Genomic DNA, 22,476 nt, shown 5'->3' on the forward strand with positions numbered 1-22,476 from the left:
ATAGAGCAGTGTAATTCACTGGAAAGAGAGCTAGGAGTTTGTGGCGGCTTTTAAGACAGTGTGTTGGCCACAGAAGAGAAGTTATAAAATACAGATATACTCAAAGGTTGGGCAGGCTGCTTTTCAGTTTGTCTGGCCTTTGTTCCTCCTCCCTGCTACGCCACAGCTTATGTTCAAACCTTTGCAATGTCTAATGACATGGGAAAATGTTCATCTAATCATTTAAGGGGTATAAAGGGTGATTGCTAGCCATTGTTAATTCAAATTAATAAACCTGGCGTGGAGCATCTGAGACTGAATAAGTGGAGATGCTAATGAGCTTACAGTGTGCTTCTGAGGTTCTCCTCCTGATTAGTTCTGCTCCGTGCACGCTTCCACGGCCGCGGAAAACTGGAAAGCTCAGTCTGGGGCTCGTTCTGAGAATCATTGTCAGGTGCCTAATTAGGGCTGCATTTTCAGTCTCAGCTTAATCATGGGTTAAGTAGGTGGTCCTTGACTTGACATTCAGTGCAAGCAAAGCTCTAAAAAAATATAAATGGTACACGGGTCTCCGCAAAAGCCCCTGCCAGACTCCTTTGTATTCGTAGCTTGCAGTAGCTATAGTAACCAGCATTTAAGACACAAATACACAAAATCAAAGACCCAGGCTGATGCGACTGCTCTCAAGTGACTTTGTTCCGCATCTAAGATTTTCCTTCCTCTTTCTGCATCCTATTTCACCCCAAAGCCTTAAGGGACAAGTGTGTAGCTCGAGGTGGACATACCAATATCTAGAGGAACAAAAAGACAGAGACAGGCTGCATTTAGGCCACCTGCCTGTGAGAGAAAATAAAAAGGATGCCCATGTCCATTGTGGCTCAGAACACTCAGCTCACTCTGCATTCTGCTGGCAAAGACCCGCCTGCAGCAGCCATGCATCCTGCGAGAAGTGCCCCTCCACAGGCGGGGATGGAGTCAAGTCTTGTCATTGACTGGTCACAAATTCAGCCTAACCTTTCTGAGGTAGGCAGGGGTGGAGTGTGACTTCTACATCCAGACTGAAAGAGAACAGATGAGTGTCCAAGTATCGACTTCTGCACGAACAGAGAGGATGAGAGCAACGAGGGAGGGGCACCAAGCACAGGAAATGCACCGGGCAGCAGTTTGTAAACATCCTACTTCATCTCGTTTATTCCAACAGCAAACGAGTACAGCATGTTCAAATTGAAGAAGGGATGGGGAGGACGACCACATTCGGGCAGTAGCATTGCTCCAACATAAAGGGACCCTGGTAAACCCCATCCGAGACTCACTCACAATCCTCATGGCACACTCTCTCGGCCTTCCAGTGACTGAGAATGAGTAGGTCCTCTCCCAGCTGAGGGAGATGGCAGACCACTCCCCCAGAAATCTCCTTCTTGAGACACTAGACTTGCAATTGCATCACAGGGCATATTACCTAGGCTCGAATATTATTTTTTAATTTAATTTATTTATTTAACATCCCAATCAGACTTTCCCCTCCCTTCTTTCCTCCCACTCCCTCCCCCCACAGTCCACTCCTCTTCTGTTTCTGTCCAGAAAGGAGCAGGCCTCCCATGACGTATCACATTGTAGTAAGACTAAGCACCACCCCCTGCTCCCCCATATTAAGGTTGGCCAAGGCAATCCAGTATGAGGAATAGGTTCCCAAGAGCCGGGTATAAGTGTTGGGGACATCCTCTGCTCCCGTTGATAGGTATCCCACAAGTAGACCAAGCTTCACAACTGTCACTATATACAGAGGGCCCAGGTCAGTCCCATGCAGGCTCCCTGGTTGTTGATTCAAACTCTGTGAGTTCCTATGAATCAGGTTGGGTCTTTCTGAGGTTTTCTTGTGATGTCCTTGACCCCTCTGGCTTTTACACTCCTTCCTCCCTCTCTTCAGCAGGATGCCCCTAGCTCGGGCTAATGTTTGGCTGTGGGTCTCTGCGTCTGTTGTCATCAGTTAAGACTGTCTGGTGGCAACTGGGGTAGTCAACAATCTGATCACAGGAAATGGCCAGTTCGGTCTCTGTATCCACCATTATTAGGAGTCTCAGCTGGCATCGTCTTGTAGATCTGTGAGAGTTTCCCTTGCGTCAGGTTTCTGCATAACCGTGAAATTCTTCCCCTTTCCAGTCATCTCCTTCAGTACTCTCCCCTCCACCCACCTCAACCGGACCCCTCCATCCCCCAGTCCACCCACGAGCTCTCTTCTAGTTCCCCTTCCCGGGGAGATCCTTGCATCCCCACCTTGGGCCCTCCTTGTTCCTTAGCTCCTCTGGGTCTGTAGATTATAGCATGGTTATCCTTTACTTTACCTGGGGTGGGGTGTTTTTATACATGAACCCTCAGGTGAATGACAAGCTAGTCACTCTGAAAGCGTTTCTTTTAAAAGGTAGTTTGGTATTTTGGCTAGCATGTGTGCCCAGAGGAAGTATTATGTTCATAGCACTTGCTTTTAACATGTTCCCTTTCTTTATGAAGTCAGAATGTTTTGTGGTGGGTTAAATCCACAATTTGAAAAGGGAATGAATACATTTGAGCTTTTATGACATACTCTGTCAAAAGAATACCTTTAAGAAGCCCTGAAATAAACCCCATTTCATGCCTGAGGGAAGAGCTGAATAATTAATGGTTTGAGAAAAATTATTATGAATAATTTTTATAATGTATAAGGTAATAATTCGTTAATGAGATGTGGGAACATGCATGATGTCACTTAGTTAGCAAAGATCTTAACTGCAATCCATTTAAAAATAAGTTGGACCAAAAGCCTTATAATGTGGGAATAAAGAGTATTAAAAAATATGACTCTCAAGACAAATGCTCCTGAGTTCCATTGCATCTATGAGAGCTCTGGTCCAGCTACATGGAGATACAGTTTGGGAAAAAAAAAAAAAAAAAAACCAAGTTCTAGAACTTTCCTGCATGTGTTACTTATAACACTAAGGCCTGCAAAGCTGCATGTGAGTTTAGCTCCCTGTCCAATGACCACTAAGGCTCAGGTAAGGTGAGACACCAAGGGGTCCCATTCTGCTTCCTTCATCTGCTATATTGGAATAAACTCAGGAAAAGAGTATCAGCAGTTAAAGAGGTACAGCTACAGACAATGCTTCGTCTTTTTTCTAACTTTAGTCAGTTTGTAGACTAGTTCGATGGTACTTCTCAGCGCCAATTAAGATGAGCAGATGCCACTGAATGCAGCCTCAGACAAGAGAAGGTATGTCTATTGGTCACTGCAGCTCAGAACTGTGCTCCTGCAAAACGAAGTTGGTGCTGGTTGTGAGCACTTCTTTAATCCCACTGAGGCGGCAGACTGGTGATTTGCTGTGATTTTGAAGCCAGCCTGGTCTACACAGCAGTTTCAGGCCATCTAAGGCTACATAGTGAGACCTTGTCTTTAAAAAAAAAAAAAGAAAAAGAAAAAGAAAGAACAGTAAATAAATAAAAACTACAAAGTTGGCATTATAAGTTACTATGCCCTGAACACTCAGACGCTTACCAGAGTGGAAACGAATCTGTGTCAAGAACTTCACTGACCAGTGATTTACTTAAACTGGCTCTATAGAAAGCCTGGCCTTGAACATAAACTTCTCATTGCAAAGAAGGGGGAGTTGGTGAGCTGGGTAGCAACTGTCCTCTAGAATTGAATATTACTTTGTTGTTGTTGTTCTTTTCAGACAGGGTTTCTCTGTGTAATATCCCTGGATGTCTTGGAACTATTTGTAGACCAGGCTGGCCCATAACTCACAGAGTTCCACCTGGCTCTGCTTCCCAAGTGCTGGGATTAAAGGCCTGCGTCATGACCACCTGGGGAATGCTAACTATTTGATCCTCCAGAGAACAACAAAGCACAAGCTTGGGGTTCAGAAATACCTAATCCTAACACGAAATTGTGATCTTAGATGAATTACTTAATCTCTCTGGGGCTCAGTTTTTTATCTATAAATCAATGGATTTTTTTTTTTTTTGAGAAATGACTGGGCCAGGTACATGCTAAGCCTTCATCCTTGCTAATCAATCTTGATCCCCTGCCATTTACCTTTCTTTGGCTTATCAATACTTGCTGAATATTTTATCCGTTTTTTTTCTGATCTTTGCACAATAGAAAGAGTCATAAAACAATGACATAGCATTATTGTGAGGATACAAATACACCCATTCCTATAAGGCTGAGGTCTCTGACTAAATGGAGAAATGCAGATAAAATACATACAGTCTTTGTTTGTTTGTTTTATGAGACAGGGTTTCTCTGTAGCTTTGGAGCCTGTCCTGGAACTAGCTCTTGTAGACCAGATTGCCCTCAAACTTACAGAGATCCACCTGCCTCCGGTTCTGCCTCCCAAGTGCTGGGCTTAACGGCGTGCGCCACCATTGCCCGGCCATGCAGTCATTCTTTACAAAGCTAATCATCACGTGCCTTTAAAAAAGTTAAAATTTGGGGCTGGCGAGATGGCTCAGCGGTTAAGAGCATTGCCTGCTCTTCCAAAGGTCCTGAGTTCAATTCCCAGCAACCGTTACGTGGTGGCTCACAACCATCTGTAATGAGATCTGGTGCCCTCTTCTGGCCTGCAGGCTTAATAAATAAATAAATAAATAAATAAATAAATAAATAAATAAATATTTTTTTTAAAAAAAGTTAAAATTTTAGAATCACAGCTGCAAGAGCTGAGAAAAAGAAGCAATCTAAAGAGATAAAATAATCTTACCTTAGGGTAAAACTGAGTGAAGCCCATTCCAATGACATAGATCCTCACGTTCCCTTAAATATTTACAGGTGAGGACTATGCCCAAGGCCCAGGTAGCTGACAAGCAGGGAGATCCTGTGGGAAAAGGGGGTGGTGGTAAAAGTGCAAAGATAAGACGACATTCCTTTTCATCAGTCTAGAGAGGAGAACTGCCGTGCCCCATGCACAATGTTATATGACCAAAGAGTACGGGGTTCTTTCTGGTGTGTGTGTTAAAGAACAATTCTTCAAGGACACAGAATCATAACTCTCATATGAAACAAAGTAAGCTCATGAAAATGTCTATTTAACTCATGGTTTAACAAGAGAACCAGCAAGATACTACAAGTAGTTAAGTAACATTCAAAACCGGACTCGCTGAACATAGCGGACAATGAGGACTACTGAGAACTCAAGAACAATGGCAATGGGTTTTTGATCCTACTGCAAGTACTGGCTTTGTGGGAGCCTAGGCAGTTTGGATGCTCACCTTACTAGACCTGGATGGAGGTGGGTGGTCCTTGGACTTCCCACAGGGCAGGGAACCCTGATTGCTCTTCGGGGTGACGAGGGAGGGGGACTCGTTGTGGGAGAGGAAGGGAAATGGGAGGCGGTGGCAGGGAGGAGGCAGAAATCTTTAATAAATAAATAAATAACAAAAAAAACCCACACACAAAAAAACAAACTACTGTGTACTAATAGTGAGTCTTAAAACTATGGAAATGATCGTTTGGTGAAAGGCTGGATTCTTTTATTTATCTGTAAAGAATGTCTTTACATTAGACATTCATTTAATTTCATTCATATAAAAATCTATTTTGTTCGTATGCAGCCCCAACTCCCCACTCCCACTGTCTGAAGACACTCTCAACACCTATCCTCCCCCTTTCATGTCCTCTAGTTTCCCCTCTAGGTCACCACTGAGTACAGTTCATGCTGGCTATTGGAATGTCGGCAGTGCTAATTGGTTTGATCTTATGCAGGTCTTGTGCAGGTAACTGTAACTGCTCTGAGTCCCCGAATACGATGGCCATGCCTTGTCCAGAAGACAGCATTGTAGAAATGATCTTAAAGGGCAAATCTAGAAAGCAGACTTTGTTTGTCTTGGTGTACAGTACCTGAATCTGAAAACTAAATATCTATGGGCCGTGTTAAAATTGTATTCTTGTTTCCATTTATGATATAGGCCTCTGGGTCCTTTTAATCATGTTTCTATCTGTGTCTGATTTAAATTTTGTCATTGCCTCTATATTAGTCAGGCTTCCCAGGGAACTAGAACCAACAAGACACCCCCTCCTCCAACCACACATACACATTGTAAAGAAATGACTCACAGAATTCTAGAGCCTGAGCGGTCCCACGGGAATAGAGTGTGATCTCTGCCTCATTCAAACACTGTAGACGGCAATGTATTTTACTTCCCTTACCAAGGCAAACATGGACATTTTCTAAATATACCCTGTCAGATACACCCATGACACTATTTAGCCAAGTAACTGAACCAGAAGGCCCGGTCAAGTTGACACATAAAATAAGCCATTGTGTTCATTTTGATTAGATTGACAATTAAGTATTTCTCAAGCACACAGTCTTATTTTAACTAAATAACCAAATCTCCTATAATGACTTTGGTTTTTGCCTGTTCCAAAGTGGCCTGGCCCTTGATACAACTGGTAAACGGGTGCCTTCCCTACCCCTCCAACTCCTTCTAAATTCTTATTTAGGCAAATGACTTTCAAGGATCTAACACCAGGAAGTGCTTGTCATTGCTGCACACTTGTTCTGCATAGATAATCCAAGCGCTGAATGTATTTCCTGCCCCCAGTTCACCTACGAAAACTGCCTGTCTGCATTTCCTTCACTATAATTCGTATTACCTTTTAATTGGGTAAACTGGTTTATGGTAACAAGTAATGATGTTCTTTTCCAAAGGTCATTTGCACTTTAACCTCAGAAAACAATGGAACACAAACGCCCCTGAGCTCCATTTTATGGGTAAGCGAGCTCTGGCCCAGCTACATGGAAATACAGCCTGGGGGAAAACCCCAAGTTCTAGAACTTTCCTACATGTCTGAAGTGTTGCTTCTAACATTTAGGCCTGCGAAGTTGCATGTGCCTTTAGCTCCATAATCAATGCCCTAATAAGGCCCAGGCAAGGTTCCCGTACTGCTTCCTTCATCTGCCATATTGGAATGAGCTCAGGAAAATAGCAGCTGCGGTTAAAGAGGCACAACTATGAAAACAGGTATGTATTGAGTACTGCTTTGTGTTGAGCATCACGCTCTTCCTTTCTCATCAGAAGGGTCCTATTCTGACATGTTTATGTTGTACTAAATGAAGAGGGTGCAGTAAGAGCCATGGTGACATTACATAGAAAAGTCCCAGAACTCCTTAACTCTGTGTTCAGTTGATTTTCAGAAAAGGTAGCAAGTCAATTCAAGACTTGTCATTTGCTGGGCATAGCCTTTGATCTCAGCATTCATGAGGCAGAGGCAGGTGGATCTCTATGACTTTGAGGCCAGCCTGTTCTACATGGCAAGTTTCAGGACAGTCAGGGCTATACACTGAGACCCTGGCAAAAAAAAAAAAAAGTCATGTTAGCAATGATATTGGAACAAATGTGTATTTACAAGCAAAGAATGAAATTGGACTTCTATCTCATACCATACACAAAAATTAACTAAAAAGTGATCAAAGATCTTAATGTAATACCTCAAACTGTTAAACTCCCAGAAGGCACGGGAGTAAAACTTCATTGCTTTGTGTTACTCTTGAAATTCCCCCTAAAATCTCAGCCCAAGGAATAGCATCACTCTTCCAGTGTCAATTAACCGAATTGGGATAACGCACCACAGGCGTGCTCAGAGAGCAACCTAAGCTAGATAATCTCTCACAGGTGTGCCGGACTCTTGTGTCCTACAGGATGCCAGAATCTGTCAGGTTGATAACTAACACTAACCATTACAAAGCTGTAATTCCTCCTCTGACTGCACTTGGAGCAAAGCCTTTAAGGAAAAAAAAAAAAGAAATCAATGAGCTTGCAGGGTGGGGCCCTTATCTGAAACTATTCTGTACAAGAAAGAGCCTCCAGAGATAACTTTCTGCACACTTGGGCCATGAGAACAGAGTGAGACAGCCATGCCACCTAAATGCCACAAAGAAGGGTCAGAATCCAAACCCGACTCTGCTCTAGCATCTTGACCTGGCCTTTAGAACCGAGGAAAAATACTTTTGTGTTGTTTACGCCTCTGGTAGTTTGTTATGGCATCCCAGAAGACTAATGTCTTAGGTTAAGCAAGGCTTCTTAGTTACCACCACAGCAGCAAAACAACCAAAGAAAAAAAGAGGTAAGTTTGACGTCATTGAGATGAAATAGCTTTGGGCTTCAAAGGATGTCATCAAGAAAGTGAAATGACAGGCCATCCGATGGAAGGAGAGGAATTGTGAATCGCCTAGGGCTGACGAGGGACTTGTATCTGGACTATGTAAAGAACTCTTAGCTAGACATTTCTCCCGAGAAGACGTCTAAATGGTCAATAAACACATGAAAAAGATGTTTGACCTTCTCCAGTCATCAAGGAACTACAAATGAAAACCATAACTCAATACCCCATCTCACGAAGCGGCATCGCTCTAATTTTAGAAATAGACAATAACAACTGTGGGGCAGGATGTGGAAACACTGGAGCTTTTGTACACTGTTGGGGTGGGGGTGATGGAAACTGGTACAGCCACTCTGGGGAGCCGTGGCAGTTCCTCAAACATTTCAATGGAGCTGCTATCTGACCCAGAAATTCTGCTCCTAGGTATTTACACAACATAAATGAAAACATCTGTCGAAACGAAAACCGTACACAAGTGTTTATACCGACGACGTTCATTATAGTTCTGAAGTGGAAACCACCGTGATGTCCATCAACCGGTGAGAGGATAAACACAGGCCAGAACATCTAAAGTGTTGAGACTTGGCGCAGCACGGATGGTGGACCTTGAAAATACTACGTTGAGTAAATAAAGTCAGTCACAAAATGTCACATAGTAAGATCTCTCTTTCCGTAAAACGTCTACGATAGTCAAAGCCCAGAGAAAGAAAGTAGGTTGGAGGTTGCAGTTGGGGTAAGGCTAACAGAAAGTCAACAGCGAGAGCTAATGGGGATGGGACTTACCAAATGCTGCCAAATTAGACCACAGCAATAAGCGCGTAGCTAAAAGGCACTTTAAGCATGCGAATTTTAAGTTCTGTTTGACATTTCTCAATAAAAGTGTATTGTCCGTGAGTACCGGGAACGAGGGGCATGTTTGGATGAGAAGTGGGCCAGCTTTACGGAGAAACTGACATTTGATCTGTGTATTAAAGCGTGGAGAGAAGAGATTCGCATAAAGAAAGATGAAAGGGCTTGGCCTGTGAACTCCCTGGTGTTTGGGAGACGCGTGCCCAGCATCTCCCAAACTGGAAGGTTGGTGCAAATGGGACCAGGAAGTAAAATGAAGGCCTGAATCAGCCAGAGTCTTGGCAGCAAGAGAAAAGCAACTGAAGAGGAGAAACTTGATTGACAATATAGTAGACTGTCCACAGAAGTGTGTGGCTGAGTTCTGTGGGACCTTGTCTGGAAACCAGTAACATCCTAGGCCATTATGATCTATCGGCCCGATAGAACTAATAAAAGAGAAAATGGCCAGAACTCAGTAAGTACTGTAACCCGGTCTGTATGGATCTTAGGGATGACAGCATCGTGAAATACCAGAAGCAAGGAGCCCAGGGAAATAGATGATGGCTTCCCTCTCGCCTACCATCCTCTTCTTGCCCTTCACAGAAGGCGAAGGACCTGTTGGCAACGTGCAAACAGGTCAGCATCCTGCAGTAAAGAGCCGAGGAGTCAGTGGAATCCTGACGAGTGGATCTGGAGAGAAACAGCTCAAGGTCAGAGCATAAAAGACTCGAGTGTCTTGCCAAGAAGTCTGGACTTTGTCCTGTAGACAGGAGGAAACCATAAAAGGACTTAAGCTGGGAAGTGACTGCAGTATGATGGTTTGCGGGGAGAAAGTCTGAGCCACTGATTCTCAAAGCCTGGTCCCCAGGCCCAGCGGCATCTGCAGCATCTGGAGAGTCGTCAGCAAGGCAAACCCTTGGGTGCCACCAGGACCTCCTGGATCAGAAGTCATGGGGCTGGAACAGACGAGCTGTGTTTTGGCTAGGCCTTTCTGGTAATTCTCATGTGCCCTGGAGTTAGAACATTGTTCTCTGAATCACAGGATCAGAAAGATTACTGGAAGACAGAAAGCACATGTGATTTGATTGTGACCCTTGGGTAGACTCGGGTGGATGGTGACTGAGGACGTGGGGAAAGTGCAGCAAATGCTGCAGCCCCAAACCCTTACCTTACTACTCAGAAGCATAAAGTTAGGTCATCCAATATGTCAGTACTGAGGCACACTCTCAGTTTGGGGCATGAACTGGCACTTGTTGAAGATAGCCTATCTTTCTCCCTTTGAGAAAGGACTATGTGTGAAATATCGCTTGACCTGTCCAGGAACCAGGTATTCTGGCAAAAGTCATCATATTTAAAAAGAATTGAGATGTTCAAAATTAAGAGATTGGCTAAACAAACGATGGTAAATTCTTAAAAGTAGTATCATGCAAATGTTATAATTAAGATTCATTAGAATGCTGTCAAACAATACGTTAGCTTCTGTGTTGCACAAACTTTATAAAAGCCTGGACATAAACTGGGGAAACAGACATGAAATGTTGATGATTATCTCTAGTTGACAAAACTACATGACCATTATTTAGTCTTTTAATTTATTTGTATTTTGAAGTTTTTCATAATGAACATTCTTTTTGAGAAAAGAAAGAAGAGTTATTATTAAGCCAAGCATGTAAACACAGACCTGCAATCCCAGTTGTTGGAAGCTGATGGCAGAAGAATGGCAAGCTGAAGGTCTTCCTGGACTCTAGACTGGGCTCTAGGTCAGTCTGGGTGAATTAATCAGACCCTTTCTCAAACGAATAACTAAATATGGGACAATAGTTCAGTGATAGAGTTTACCTAACCTAATGGATTGCAGGGGCAAATATGCCAACATTTAGGTACTAAATATGAAGCTATATGCTGATCACATATAATAAAATAGACATTAACAGAATTAAAAGAGGAATAAAACGGGAAGATATATGCAAATTATGTGACATACTAAGTCAGTAGAACAAAGTAGTACATAGAAGGCCATAGCAATTAGAAAAAAGACTTCTCAACATAAGAGTTGTTAAGATTGGCTAAGGAGGTGGCACACAGCGTAAAGGTGATTGCAGCCTCAACCAGACAACCTGAGTTGGAAGCCCAGAATGCACAGTGGAAGGAGAGAGCCAACTCCTGAAGGTTGTCTTCTAGCCTCCAATGCACACTCTCACACATGCATTCACACCAGTACTCATATATGCATGCACACTAAAGATAAATTATTATTTGAAGTATTGCAGGAGCTGAAGAGACAGCTCAGAAGTTAAGAGCAATACTGTTCTTGCATAGGTTTGCAGCACCCATTCTAGCTAGCCCTCAAATGCCTATAATTCTAGCTCCACATGATCCGGCACCCTCTTCTGACCTCCACAGGTACTGTATTCACAGCTATACATAACCACGCACAAACAACATGCAAACATAATTAAAGATGAAAATGAAATATTTTTAAAATATTGCTAATATAAAGTGTGATCTATAAAGAAAGAATGACTGTATTATAAATAAATAAAAAACTAATTTTGCCGGTAAATATGAAAAAAATCAAACAGCATATACTTTTCACTTCTCTGATCAATTTGTAATAATAAGATTAAAATGAGTAATCAGAGCTTTGGGATAACATGGAAAATAGGTTTTTTTTTTATCATGGTTTTACAGGATAAAAATAGTTACAAAATTTTTCAATGGAAATTTCTAAACATTTTCTGAAACCTTTAAAATGTAGTCTTTAGCCACAAAGGAACTATTTCTAAGATTAAAATTAGAAAATTATATATAGAAAGAAGTATATATTTAGTTAATAAAAATTGAAAAACTCACTTAGCCCCATTACGAATCCAATAATGTAAAATAATATGGTATCTTTTATCTAGAAGTCAACAACTTTATTTTTCCAATAGCAAGCTTTGGAACTCTGGAAATGATTTATACTGCTGACAGAAAGCTACATACACAGATTGAAAGATAAATATACCATCTATTTTTCAATTGCTGTATTCAACTCTTTTAACCAATACTTTTGTCCTGCCGTTGGGTGTTTAGGAAAGCATGCCTTCACAAAGAGAAAGACAAATACATGCACACTGAGATTAGAGAGATGTCTCAGTGGTGAAGAGCACTTGTTCTTGTAGATCTACAAGTTCATGGGGATTCAGTGCCTTCTTTTGACCTTCAGGGACACCAAACACACATGTGGCATATGGACATATAGGCAAACAAACTTTCACATACAAAAAATAAAATAAAGGAGTTTTTTAAAGGTATCTTTAAAAGGGCATGCATGTCTGCATATCACTTGTAATATATATATATAAATCCATTGTGGAGGAAGGGCAGGTTAAATTTTCCATACATAGGAAATTGGCAAATAAGAGATGGTAAAGTCATAATGTCAGGGGAAGAGACTGACTTATAGATAACTGAATGAAGATAGATTTAAAAACATCGCTTGTAGAAGGGGGCTGCTCATTCGTTTCCTAACTACTCAGACCCGAATAGTCACACAGAAACTATATTAATTACAACACTGCTTGGCCAATGGCTTATGTGTATTTCTAGCTAGCTAAATTAACCCATTTCTATTATTCTGTGTATCGCCACAAGGCTGTGGCTTACCACATAAGGTTGCAGTGTCTGTTCCCTTCAGCAGCTACATGACGTCTCCTTGACTCCATTTACTTTCTCTATATAAATCTCCCAGCCTGGCTATATTCTGCCCTGCCATAGGCTGAAGCAGTTTCTTTATTAACCAATGGTAATAAAACATATTCACAGCATTCAGAGGAAAATCCCACATCAATCACTGAATAAGAAGAGCAAATTACAGCATGGTGTAAGTAGAACAATATTATTTCTGTAAAACAGTACAAGGTGTTTCTAAATGTTTTAACACAGTATTGTACAAACAGATAATATAAGGTTCAGGGCTCAGTGGTACTGACCACACTTTTAACATGTTCCAGGCCTTGGCTTAACTCCGCAGCACCTCTAAAACGAGAAAACGTCTTAAAAGTCCTAAAACGAGGGTTATTTCAATTATACCTTAGGAAACCTGTAGCTAAAACAAGATGGGGGCAAGGGCTCTGGATCAGTAGGTGTCCTGGCTTCCCTGGTGCTGCTCTAATAAAGCCTGTGACCCAAAGCAGCTCAGGGGAGGAAAGGGTTTATTTGGCTTACATGCCAAGGTCATAGCACATCACGGAATGAAGTCTGTGCAGGAACTTAGCTAGGAGCCTAAAGAAGAAAACCTAAAGTGCTGGCTCTCTCTCTCTAGGTGGCTTAGGCTCATATTCAGAGTCTTCATTCGGCCCAGGACCACCTGTTATACCACCCATAGTAGCATAGACCTTCCCACATCGCTTAACAACTAAAACACCCTTCACGCACAGCCCAACAGCCAACAAGATAAAAAAAAAATAGTTCTTTAATTGAGATTCTGCGGTGATTCTAGGCATTGCCGAGATGACAGGGGATGCGAATGAGGGCAGCAGGTTACAAAGAAGCTACTTGCCTCTCAACCTGAAGATCAGAGCTCACTCTCCAGAGTCCACGTTACAACAACAAACAGAGGCCGTGGGAAGCATCTGTAATCCCAGGGATCCAAAGGCAGGATGAGAAGTATCAGCAGAGTCACCCAGAAGGTTCTAGGCCAGCTAGCCTGGAGCACACAGCACCGCAGCAGACAGCAAGATCACCCTGCCTCAGTGAGGTGTAGAGTGCCAACCAGTCTGGAAAGCCGCCCTCTGACTTCCACATAAACATGCCTACATACACACACGCACACACGTGCACACGCCTACACACGTGCACGTGAACAATTTAAAAGGCAAAATAGAGACAGACGTGTGTAAGCTTACAGTGAAGCTTGAGGTCATTATTAAAGTTTAAGAAAGGCAGATGCAAACAACAGTTATGTTAGGGGATCATTCAAAAGTGAGCATTTCTGAGGAATTAGTTTATGGGTAACTTCCTGTCTCTCTGTATTTTCTAACTTATGTTAAGAAAGTTTTAGCAATGAAAAATAAAGTTCGGGGCTGGAGAGATGGCTCAGTGGTTAAGGGCACTGGCTGCTCTTCCAGAGGTCCTGAGTTCAATTCCCAGCAACCGCATGGTGGCTCACAACCATCTCTAATGAGATCTGGCGCCCTCCTCTGGTGTGTGGGCATATATGGAGGCAGAATATTGTATACATAATAAATAAATAAATCTTTAAAAAAAATAAAGTTCAAGTTAATGAGCAAAATAAGTATGCATAGAAAAGAAAGGTCAGGAGTAAAGCTCGCCTCCCTGACTGGTGCTCGGTCTTTTCACTTAGTACACACACTGCTCTCATTTCAGAAACACTCGCCAGAGGCTCTTCCTTCCCACAAGCAGACTGAATTTTATGCTGCCCAGGCGAATCCTCCAATGGGCAAAAGAAACTCAACATAAGTTTGTGGGAAAATACAAGGCCAGGCGCAAAGTTACAGGCACCACGTGTGGGAACCCGGCCACCAATCCTCACCAGTATTACTGAACTGTAAATAGGGAGGCCGCTTGGCTCAGAATCAGCAGAAATCTGTGTTAAACATGAGCCTCCAAGTCAGGTGTGTTGGCTCAAACCTTTAATCCCAGGAGCCAGAGGCAGGTGGATCTCTAAGAGCCTGAGGGCAGGCTCTCAGCACAGTGAATTCCAGGCCAACCTGGGCTACACAGGGAGACCCTGTTTCAAACAATTAATGCTGCTGTTGATGATAAGAAGTGGGAGATGAAGAAGAGAAGGAGGAGGAGAAGGAAGAGTAAGAGAAGAAGGAGACGGAGGAAGAGAAGGAAGAGGAGGAGAAGGAAGAGTAGGAGAAGAAGGAAGAGAAGGAGGAGGAGAAGGAGGAGGAGAAGTTGCTCGAGTGGGCACAGCAATGCACACCTCCAATCCTGGCATTTGGAAAGCTAAGGTAGGCTAATCATAAATTCAAGGATGCCTGTGTTACACCGAATACAGTGTCCCCTTAGGTTTCTATTGCTGTGATAAAGACTTTAACAGGGAAACGTTTATTTCATTTCCCAGCCGGCTGAGGGAAGCTAGGGCAGGAACTCAAGCCAGGAATCCACAGGTCGGAGCTGATGCAGAGGCCGGAGGAATGCCTCTCAATGGCTTGGTCACTCAAGACCACCTGCCCAGGAGGGGCACCGCCCACGGTGGTCTTGGCTCTCCCGCAGCCATCATTAATCAAGAAAATGCCCAACAAACTTGTCTACAGGCCAGTCTGATGGAGGCATTTGCGCAACTGAGTTTCCTCTTCCTAGACTGTGTTACATTCACAAACAAAAACAAAAACCAACAACAGCCAGGACACTCGTGCTGTCTCGGGAAATAAATGCGATGAACTAACTAATTCATTATTTTGAAAACTGGAGCTCCCCACAAGGCCTGGCCCCAGGTCTCGGCACCCTCACAGATCCCTTCGTATCCGGAAATGTGGACGCTTTTGTCAGAAAGTAGCCATCAGACACCGGTACTATCTCATAAATGCCAGCTCCTCCTTACGGTGCCGATCTCAGCAGACCGCAAAGCTTGGTGCGCAATGGTGCCTGCGAGCGAGCTGTCTTGGCAACGGGGGAGATGGAGTCTACTGTTCTGGCTTCCACTCTTGAGGAAGAGCCTTAGCCTCTTAAAGAAGACCAGAGGGTTAGGAAAAGCTCCCAGAGCACATTATTTCAGGAGGTCCCATAGAGAAAGACTAGCATGGATTGGAGAATTCCTCTCAATCTAAACCACAGAGAGGACGGTGCAGACAGCCAGGCCGAGGCCTCCCGAATGGATGATGAGCCCGAGAGAACATAAATCAGATTCCCCAGAATGCAAAGAATGCTTCTGATCCATCACAGAGAAAGCCTGCCTTTGACAAAGGACCCCTTTGAGTCCCTAAATTCCTTTGATGATAGCAAGTGTTGCCTGACCATTCCTTGGAAGACTAAAAAATTTTAGGAGTAAAGAAACTGGTCCCTTCCTCTCTGCCACCAGTATCTGGCTATGGCAGGTGGAAAAGGAACCGTGAAATACTTCAAATCTTCAATAAGTGTGAGTTGTAGTACACAAAGTACCCTCTGAGTTGAATATTCTAGATTAGCCCTGCTCCTCATGGCAATACTGGCCTCATATATTTATTGATCCCTTAATAATGTTAGTCTGAAGTGAGATATGTTATACGTGTAAAATATATTGAAGACTTTGTATAAAAAGTGCAAGTTATCTACTAATTAGTTCTTAAATTGTATGTTAAAATAATGTTATGAATATGGCTAATTAAAATGTTAACGTTGAATTTTCCTGTATGCATGTTTTCTAATTAAATTATTAGCTTAATTTAATCATGTCTATTTTAAAACAAAATCAGTTTAATATTAGGGCAATCTTTAGATATTTGTTGAGACTAGAGAAATAAGCTGCAATATTAGCTTTTAAGATTTTTATTCATTTATATTTTATGTGCATGAGTGCTTTTTCTGTGTGTATATATCTATATACCCAGTAGCTGTGGAGGCTAGAAGAGGGTGGTGTTGGATCCGCTGGAGCGGGAGCTGTGAACTCAACAGACAGTTGTGAGCTGCTGTGTGGGTGCTGAGACCTGAGCTTGAAACCTCCGCAAGAGCAGCTAGTACTCTACTGAATCATCTCTCCAGCCCCAACCTTAGCTTTTGAGAAAAATTAAATCTATAAACTCATAAACTATTTGCACATTAATGGGCTACCACATAATGTTTGCCTGTATGTACAGGCTGTGTTGGTATCTCCTCAAACATACATTAGTCCTTTCCTTTAGAGGGAAATTCCTTATTTTAATCATTACATATGCATGGTGTGTGTATGGGGTGGGTACATCAGAGGAGAGCATTGTAGACTTGGCCCTCTCCTTCCACCTCTATGTGGGTTAAACCCAGGCTGTCAGTCTTGTTGAGCAAGTCCTTCACCCTCTGAGCCATGTCCCCAGCCCCTGTGTGATCTCTTGGTAGCGAAAATTCTTCACTCCAGCCTTTGGTGGCTCATAGCTGTAACTGTCTGTCTCCACTCTGCTGCGGCGCACTAGCTCTTCGCGCCTAACCTCAGCCTAGTGTCCGGGCTGCCCAACAACTGCCCCCTCGCCCCCTTCGCACCGGTTCAGATATCGCTCCTCCGAAGGCTTGAGTCCACAGGCATGGGCTTATCTTCCATTTCTAGATCAGAGAGTCATGCTCGAAGAATGGAACGTCAGCAGGTGCTATTGTCTTTTGATCTATTTTAAACAGGACAGTTTCCATTTTCAAAATACCTCTCTCTCACTTTCCCTGAGGGGGCTACGAGAGTTCTCTGTTGGAGTTCCTTGTGGCATAATGAGAGGGGCTCTCATTTTGATCTTCTTAGTCTCTCAGTTCCTCAAGGTCGGAGCTACGATCCGTCCTGTGATTTGCGTGGCGGCTTGGCCACTGTGGAGGAAATACCTCTAGATTCCGTTGGAGATGATCCGTAGCATTGCCTATCAATGCCAGCTCCCTTTTGCTGGCTACACCTGGTGGCTGTCCATCAGTGTTTATGTATTTTCATTAGTGTTTATGTTTGTAGATGGGCTCTCATCACTCAAGGGGGAACACTTTATTAAAGAGTGAAGGCTGACCTTGGGAAGACAATGGAGTTCTGGCTAGCCCCGAACAATGCTGCTAAAGGAAACGCAGTATCAGAGGCGCTCTGTTTGGCAGAAAACTTCAAGGAGTGTATTTTCTTAAAGAAAAGGGAGCAATGGAGTTAGAATCATAAATAAAATATGCACTCAATATTTGCCACAAGGAAAAACCTTTGTCTATGAAGGGAAATTTGGACAGAAAAAAATTGAGATGTGAATACAGACTTATTTATTTACTTATTTTAGATTTGGTCTCATATATCTCAGGCTTAGCCTCTAGCTTGCTATGCAGCTAGTAACAACTGTGAACTTCAGACTCCCCTGCTTTTCCTCCAGAGTGCTGGGATAACAGATTCACATAACCACACCTGTTTTATGCTCGGCTGGGGATTGTGCTTGGGCTCTATGCAAGCTAGACAAGTATTCCTCTAACTGAATATAGATTGTAGAGCCCAGTAAGACAGGATCGGAACTGGGCAGTACTAGAACCTCTTAGGACTCTTGGTATGTTTAACTTTATACATAATGCATACACCTGTAATCTACCTCCAGCGTTTGTACATAAACAATTTGATTTAATCCATCCTTTGTGGCCAGAAGCTTTCCAACGCCTACAAAAGAAAATCTTTGTGGGGAACATGGGGGATTTTAACATATAAGCCTAAAAAGGCTTATGAGATTATAATATTTAATTTTGAAATACTTCTTCCTCTGCGGTTGCTTGTACCAGTGGGCTATTATCAAAACAAGGATTAGCTAAAATCCAGCTTTGGTCAGTTATAGAAAACCTTTGGGTCAAAGGAAGAAATTTGTTGAAAAAAAAAACTTACAAACATTTTGAAGGATTAAGCAAGTTTCTAAAAGTGTGACTCTAGGAATCCTTTACTTTTCTCTGTTCCAATATTCTTTCCCCCAAAATGCTTTGTGAGCTTTCATTTTATTTCCATAAAACAAAACGTAATAAAAAGATAAACACCATAGTATAATATTCTGGGAAAATCACAATATTTCATTTGCAATGTTTAGCAAAATCTCAACATATTTCGTTACAAAAGAGCACTTAGAAGTCTAATGTCTGGATGAGAGAGGCACATGTCTGTAATTCTGGGACTCAGGAGTCTAAGACAGGAGCAGATCCTCAAGTTCCAGGCCAACCTGGCTTACACAGTGAGATCTTGTTTCAAAAAAAAAAAAATGAAGCTAAGGGCCAAAAAGATGGCTTGTCAGTGATTGAGTCCTTATTGCAGAGGACCCAATAGTTCTATCCCAGAGTGTCAAGTCTAGAAAATGATACAGCCACAAAAAATATAAAAATGACATTCATATGGGGCTGAAGAGATGGAGTGTTTGTTCTTCCAAAGGACTGAAATTCTGTTTCCAGCAACCACAAAGTAGTTTACAGCCATTAGTAACTCCAGTTCCAGGGGATCCAACACTCTTATTGTGACCTCTTGGACACCAAACACACATCTGGTACACATACATACTTGTAGGCAAAATGCTGAAGCGGAATAAAATTACTACTACTACTACTACTAATAATAATAATAATAACAATAAACAAAAGACAAAAAGAACAAGGTTCAACTGGTGACCTGTTCCTGCCAACGGACTCCCAAGGTAGCCGAATCATCTCCATTCTGTTAGGGGATGTATTTGTTTTTCCAGTCTAGTCTGAGAACTTGACTGCCACTTATAACATTGATATTTTTTTATTTTTAAAGAAAGAAGGGAAATAATACAAACAGGAGGAAATGGGCTCAAAATGGATTTTGGGGAGACAATCAATTTTAGGATAGAAACTAAAATGGATGCTAAATAAATTGATCGGTTCACCAATAGATAAACAGATGCTATAACTGCATCCTTTAAGAGACTACAGCTTCTTGTAAAGTTGTTTTCTTCCTCAAGGTCATTAGCCTGCCCCAGGGTAAGCAACAATTCCTTATGTGGAAGCATTTGCCTGATAAAACCCTTCACGCTCCTGGTCACGCTTTGTATGCTAATGAAACATTTCTAAGTACGGCGTGGGGAGCCCTTTTCTAAGCTGCTGTGCAAGCACACAGCTCAGTGAGTTATAGTTATTTCAGAATTTGCTCCATATCCAGTCTGATACCCACCTGCATCACACCCATGCCGACCTGCTTCTCGATGGCTGGTTTGATATCTCAGCGGCCTCCGCTAACCTATCACTCCAGACTCCCTTTTCCCGTAAGAAAATCCTGACCTTCCAAATGCAGTGAGGAACTGGGCTCTCTTGGTACGTAATCTAACACCACCCTTACTTCTGTCTACATGTGTCACGCACAGCGACACTCTCTTGGAATCTCCCTTTTTACACATCAACGGCAAAATGAAGTCATAAGAGAAAAATGCAGATAATGGCATAGCAGTAAGATGAGGTTTACATTCTTCGTTAGAATCTTGGGGATGCAGAGGCCAGGGATGCTCAGCATTGGATCTGAGGGGAACCCTGACTTGTAACATTTACAGATTTCTGTGGTGTAACTGTCCCAGTCATGATAGAGTCTGTACTACCAAAGTAATGCCACTGAGCATAAAGGTGACTAGCTCTCGGAGACTACCATCATTTCTGATTCAGAAGGAATGGTAAAAACATTGGTAACATTTAATGCAGTAACAATGATCAAGCAGCAACTTTGGAGTATTCGTTACTTCTGATTTTGATAGATGGAATTGTTATCATCATTATTATTAGTGTGTATGTGTGTCTGTGCCTCTGTTCACATGCATGCATGCAGGTGTATGTGTGTGTGCAGGTGTGTGTGCATGAGTGTATACATGTGTAAGGAGGCCAGTAGACAATGCCTGGTGTTGTTCTTCAGGACATTTCCACCTGGTTTTTATTTGGTTTCTTTGAGACAGAGTCTCTCTCTCTAGTCTGGAACTCACCAAGTAAGCTAGACTGTCTGGCTAGCAAGGACCAGGAATCGGCATGATTTCACACCTTCCTAGAACTGGGCTACATGCTCATGCAATTTTGTTGTTGTTGTTGATATTGTTTGTTTTGTTTTAAACATAAGTCCTAAGGATTGAGCTTAAGTCTTTGTGCTTACAAGGGGTACTGGTTAGTTTTTATAGTCAACACAATGAAGACCTGGGAAAGAGAGAACATTAGTTGAGGGGTTGCCCGTGGCCATGACTGAGGAACTGTCTTGACTGATTATTGATGTGGTAAGGTCCAGCTCACTTGGGCAGTGCCATACCCAGGCAAGTGTCCTGAGCTATATAGGAGAGCTAGTCAAGTGGACACCTGACAGCAAGTCTAACAATCTCCATGGTTTCCGCTCCATGTTCCTGCCTTGAGTTCCTACCTTAGCCACTCTCAGTAAAGAACTGTAACTTGCAAACTGAAATAAACTTTTTCCTTCCTGAGTTGATTTGGGTCGTGGTGTTTATCACAGCAGCAGAAAGCAAACTAGAACACAAGACTTTACTAGTGAGCTTTCTCCTTGTTAGTCATCACCATCATCATCATCACCATCATCATCATCACCATCATCATCATCACCACCATCACCACCACCACCACCATCATCACCATCACCATCACCACCACCATCACCACCACCATCATCACCATCATCATCATCACCATCACCACCACCATCATCACCATCATCATCACCACCATCATCACCACCACCACCACCATCATCATCATCATCACAAAACTGGGGATTTAATCCCAGGCCCATGCAAACATTCTACCAAAGAGATTTCCCTTCCATGATCTCCGTTTAAGATGTGGTCTTACTATTTAGCACAAGCTGGACCCAAACTTTCAATCTTCTTGCCTCTGCCTCTTGGGTACTGGGATTACAGGTATGTGTCACTACTTGGTTATTTGTTTAATTTTCAGTTTTGATTTTCCTTAGAAACTGGTTCACAAACCTCCTGAAATTTGACAACAGCTCTTCATGGACCAGTGCCACAATAAACCAGCGGTCTATTCACACCAATCTTATTTGAACAGGGGGCTCTCTTACCATCACATTAACTAGGGATCTGTGTTGGGAAAGACTTCCTGAAATGATGGCTGGATAGGATCTGTCACTACTGAATCCAGGACACAACCAAACTTTCCTTAAAACTCCATCCTCATCTCTGAACCAGCTGGGTTTTCTTGGGAAATTCCCACCCTAGTGTTGACCTTACTCAAAGCTACCAGACTCTCCAATGCTGGTAGGCTCATTGCCAAAGGTAGCACAGCTTCAGATGTAGTTAACGTACATGCAGAAGTCAAGAGGGAGATGACCTGTTATTCCGAATCACCAGTTCACATATGCAAAAACTAATGAGATTGTATTTTGCTTGATTTAACCATGTTAAGATTTAAATGAGAGTAATTTTCTAAAACAATAACATAAATCCCAGAGAAGAAAACCTGTCACTTGCAGCAGACAGAGCCAGAATAAAGCATTCCAATGCCCGCCCCTTCCTCTTTCTCTGGATGGCTAGTCTTCTGACAATCCAAAATATTATTTTAGGAGCTTGAGACACAGGGAGAGGGCATAGACAATCCCAGGAGGAAAGGTTACAATCACAGTTTGGTGAAGAGAAAATACTCTCACGATGATAATATGCTGTGACATATTGTATTAAAGTGTGGCTTTTCCATGAGAAATTTCCCATCATCGGGTTCTCATGTAGGACAGGACTAAAGTCGCCCTTAATCTTCAAATCCAGTGCCTGAATGCTGGTGTGACCTGCTATGAAGCATGGCTCTCATACAAATCCTGCACACTGTCATATTTCTGGACAAAGCTGAACACATCTGCCAGGATAATTCCCAGCAAAGAGAATTACAAAAACCAAAACAAAAGTAAACAGAATTCTTTCTCTCCT

The 22,476-nt window shown here is 42.5% G+C and overlaps 1 long non-coding RNA gene across 1 annotated transcript; it reads right to left on the bottom strand.

The window, feature by feature from the left end:
- Positions 1-1,591: 1,591 nt before the first annotated feature.
- LOC126508386 (uncharacterized) lies at positions 1,592-19,932 on the bottom strand. The gene is made up of 3 exons (XR_007593803.1): positions 19,728-19,932; positions 4,713-4,826; positions 1,592-3,401 (listed from the first exon to the last, which is right to left on the bottom strand). It is a non-coding gene; the product is annotated as an uncharacterized lncRNA (long non-coding RNA).
- Positions 19,933-22,476: the final 2,544 nt, after the last annotated feature.

This window comes from Alexandromys fortis, unplaced genomic scaffold, assembly GCF_014885135.2.
Source record: "Alexandromys fortis isolate MF-2015 unplaced genomic scaffold, M_Fortis_MF-2015_v1.1 scaffold_82, whole genome shotgun sequence".
Taxonomy (NCBI): domain Eukaryota; kingdom Metazoa; phylum Chordata; class Mammalia; order Rodentia; family Cricetidae; genus Alexandromys; species Alexandromys fortis.